Source organism: Dipteris shenzhenensis, chromosome 14 (assembly GCF_047967505.1).
Source record: "Dipteris shenzhenensis isolate YYH24624 ecotype China chromosome 14, Dip_SZ_1.0, whole genome shotgun sequence".
NCBI classification, from domain to species: domain Eukaryota; kingdom Viridiplantae; phylum Streptophyta; class Polypodiopsida; order Gleicheniales; family Dipteridaceae; genus Dipteris; species Dipteris shenzhenensis.
The window spans coordinates 23254623-23259144 of NC_141609.1; positions in this window are offsets into that span (position 1 = coordinate 23254623).

Genomic DNA, 4522 nt, shown 5'->3' on the forward strand with positions numbered 1-4522 from the left:
TGTGGAGTACACCCTCGAATGTTTCTTTTGGAGAGTAGGCAATACTTCTAGGCATTGAGTATGGAGCCCACCGGTCAGGTCATGTATCATCTTCTTCCTGATTTTTTATTGTGAGAGGAGCCCCATCGAAGATGTCTGGAGAGGAGGGTTGGAGCGCAATCACATTTTCTTGTCATGCTTTGTGGAGTTTTTGTGCTATCCAAGTGGAATTTGTCTTGAAATGGGCTTTGGTATAGCTCCCATACTCAAGGCTTGCTTATCCACTAAACGCTTATATGTCTCCATGGACATGGATGAGACTGTGATTGTTTCACATGTCCATCCGATCATTAGCAAGTGGAGGCAAGTTAAGCCTGATGGTGGGGGGGTTGGGCAGGATGATGATGAAGTGAACAAGAATACTGGCAGTAGTAGTGAGCACCTTTGTTTTGTTATATGCTGACATGTGAACTATTTCAGATATTATTGATCTTCTATTTTACTTTCGCTTTCCATAAGAAACTGAATGTGGTTCTTTTGAATGCATAATGCATGTTTCGGGTCTAGAAAAGATAATGGAAGAATCTCAATTTTCAAACGCTTTCAGTTGAGTGTGTCATGTGTCCATTAGGGTGTGAATGCATTGTGTTTTTTGTTTGTGGCAAAGTGTATTGCCACCGTATGCAGAAGATATGGCACAGAGAATGATAGAAGATATGGCACGGAGAATGATAGACGATCCATGTTATGAGGAGTCCCCCAAAAGGCACTCTATGAGACGCCGATGTGTACATTGATGATGAGTGCAGTGAGGTGTGAGTCCGCTTGTTTAGACAAGGAATGCATGGCAAGAAATTCTCTTGAGGACTTGGATGAGCTCTAATCCTACATCATTGTGGGGATTTTTCCGTCTTCAGCTACGTATGTTAGAAGGGGCAAATAACATCTAATTCCCTTGCCAGCTAGAGAGAATTCAAGTTAATATGAAATGTCATCCTTGCTCTATGAATTGCAATTTTAGGGGTCAATTAAAAAGTATACATTGTGAGGTTTTTGGTCCTCTGACTTCTGAACTCACTTGTCAAAGTTCATATGTGATTTTCTATATATCCATGGGTTGGTTTGGTTGTTGAATGCCGTGAATAATGTAAGCATTCAATTAAAAAGATAAAATTAAATAATGTATGTATTGAATGGGAAAAGGGGATGGGGAATGGAGATGGAAAAGGGGAGTTATCGTGGCATTTGGAAAGAAAGGCAACTAGTACGACATGTGTTGAATGGACTTCTCCACAAGAGTATTGTACCACGTAGATCCTATATGGCTAATGAGAAATCGTTTACATTTCACAAGGATAGAATGCATTCTATAGTCACCCAAATGAACATCATAAGGTCTTATCTAAAGCATCAAATCTTTGCATGGAAGTATTGAGATCCTTCAATCAATGGAAGATCGTCACGGAATGGAGTTTAGATAGGTGTAGAATGACATGGAATATCATATGTACGACATGTGTTGAATGGAGTTTAACTTCTCCACAAGATTGCTGCATCACATAGACTCTATTCAGCTAATGCATCACATAGATTCTATTCAACTAATGAGAAATCATACAGTTTTCACTGGGAAGGAATGCATATTATCAGTGACTCAAATGAAAATCATAAGGTCTTGTCTAAAGCTTCAAATCTCTACATGGAAACTCAAAATTAAAACATTTTTTGCAATGTTTCACTCGGATTTTGCTTCGCTCAGAAAATCTCACTCAAAAAATGGGGAAACTCCCAATCTAGGTAGTAACTTTCTCTAGTGGACATCTCTATTCCAATTTTAAGCTACCAAAAAAGACCATATCTTGCTTGCACATAAAAATGGCTAGCTCACTTTGTGTGATGCTTTCCATGACTATAGGGAAGATTGGCATATAACCCCTAATCATCTTGTTCATCAAAGCTCTATCTTCTTTTTGAAAGTTGCCCTTAGTCTTCGTCCTTCTCTTCTTTGGCTTTGACTCTATTCCTATAGGATCAATTCTTTAAAATGTTGTTCTACATTAGGGGAGATTTGGGGTCTCAAAAGGGCCCCCAATTAGTGAGAGATCTCAACAACAGAAGCAGAATGGAAGAGGGTGAGAGAAAGGGAGAGCTAGAAGAGAGAGACACACACAAGTTTTGGTGGGTGCAGAACACCCTAATCTTCTATGTCATCCATATATATATGTGTTTGAGTATTGTACATAATCAGGGTTAAGATATAGTGGCCTTTAACCCCCACAACCTACCACTTAAAGGCCAATGCACCTTTGAGGGAGAACAACCAATGAGCATACTATAAAATGCCCATCAATACATGACAATACTCAAACTACTGACTAGGTAGACTCTTTGTCAGCATATCTAGAGGGTTATCATCTGTATGGATCTTGACAAGCTCTATGCACTTGTCCTCAAGTACCTCCCTGATAAAATGGTACCTGACCTCAATGTGTTTGGTCTTTGCATGAAAGACCAGATTCTGTGCTAGTTGAATAACACTCATGGAATCACTATGCAATGTTGGTACACCTGTATGAATCCCCAAATCTCTCGCTAGCCGATCAAGCCATATAGCCTCCTTACAACCCTCTGTGGCTGCAACATACTCGGCCTCGGTGGTAGACAAAGCAATGCAATTCTGTGTGCGAGACATCCATGACACTGCACCACCTGCAAAGGTGAACACATAACCAGAAGTGGATCTCTTGCTATCCACATGCCCCACATAGTCTAAATCTGTGTACCTAAATACACGCATCTCTCCTTTGCCAAAGCAGATACACACCTCCTTGATACCCTTCATGTACCTCATGATGCACTTAACTTCCTCCCAATGCTTCTTTCCTAGATTAGCCATATACTGGCTAATAATTCCCACTGCAAATGTAACGTCCGGTCTAGTAGGTATCATGGCATACATAAGACTCCCAACCGCTGATGCATAAGGAACCTTGGCCATCATGGCCCTCTGCTCATCTAATTTGGGACTATCTGCCTGACTCAGTTTCACATATGGAGGCAATGGAGAACTTACTGACTTTCCCCCTCCATATTAAAATGTTGCAGCACTTTTGTAACGTACTCCTTCTGTGAAAGCCAAAGGAGTTTCCCACTCCGGTCATGCGTGATGCACATACCAAGAATATGACGTGCAGGTCCCAAATTCTTCATGTCAAAGGCCTCATGCAACTTTTCCTTCAATGCATCAAGCTCATAAGTGTTCTTGCTGGCCAATAACATATCATCCACATAAAGTGCCAAGAGTATCAAGCTATTATCCTTAGCCCTTTGTGTAGAGGCAGTGATCAATCTCACTTCTTCTAAAACCCTGGGACCGAATGAAAGCATCAAACTTGTGATACCATTATCTAAGCGCTTGCTTAAGGCCATAGAGACTCTTTTTTAGCTTGCAAACCAAATGGTCTTTGATCTTTTCTTCAAAGCCTTTCGATTGTAGCATGTAAATTTCCTCATGCAAATCCCCAATGCAAGAAAGCTGTCTTGACATCCATCTGCATAATTTCCATATCCTCTATTGCCACAAGTCCAAGTACATATCTAAGTGTGGTCATCTTCACAACTGGAGAGAATATCTCATCAAAGTCCACACCCTTCTCTTGCTTGAACCCTTCAGCAACCAAACGGGCCTTGTACTTAGGCACATCATCACCTATGACCTACATCTTGTAGACCCATTTACATGGCAATGCTTTCTTTCCATGTGGTAAAGAAACTAAGTCCCAAGTCTTATTCTTTATGAGTGAACTCATATCTGATTGCATAGCATACTCCCACTTGCGCTGATCCTTGCGCATCATAGCCCCTCTGTAGCAAGAAGGCTCCTTGCAATCAATAAGCATCACATAGTCCACCCTTGGAACAAATCTCTCAGGCAGTCTAGACACTCTTAATGTTCTTCTCAAGAGCATTTTAGCTTGCTGTCCCACTTGCATATCAGCCACATTTGGCTCATCATTACCACCAATTGATGATCCATCATCTGCCCTTGATTGTGTACCTATGGGAGTTACACCTGGTAGCACCATTTCTTGCACATTTGGTGCATGGATAGCTTGCTGTCTATCAACATATGCAGGTGGATTCACATCTTGGAAAGTGATTCTCCTCATTTCCACATCCCTCATGGGTGTCTTATGCATCTTCTTTTCATTAAAGACCACATCATGGCTTCGTATGATTTTCTTAGCTTCTGGATCCCAGAGACGATAGCCCATCTCTCCACTTTCACCATAACCCAAAAATATGCATTTTCTAGACTTAGGATCTAGCTTCTTCTGAAGCTCTTTTGGCACATGTGCATATGCCTCACACCCAAATATATGCAAATGAGAGTAAGAGGGCTTCTTGCCACTCCATGCCTCTTCAGGAATACCACCATCCAAAATCTTGCTAGGTGATCTATTGATCACATGCATTGCAGTCTTCATTGCCTCAGCCCAAAAACCACCAGAAAGACTTGCATTGGAAAGCATACATTGCAACC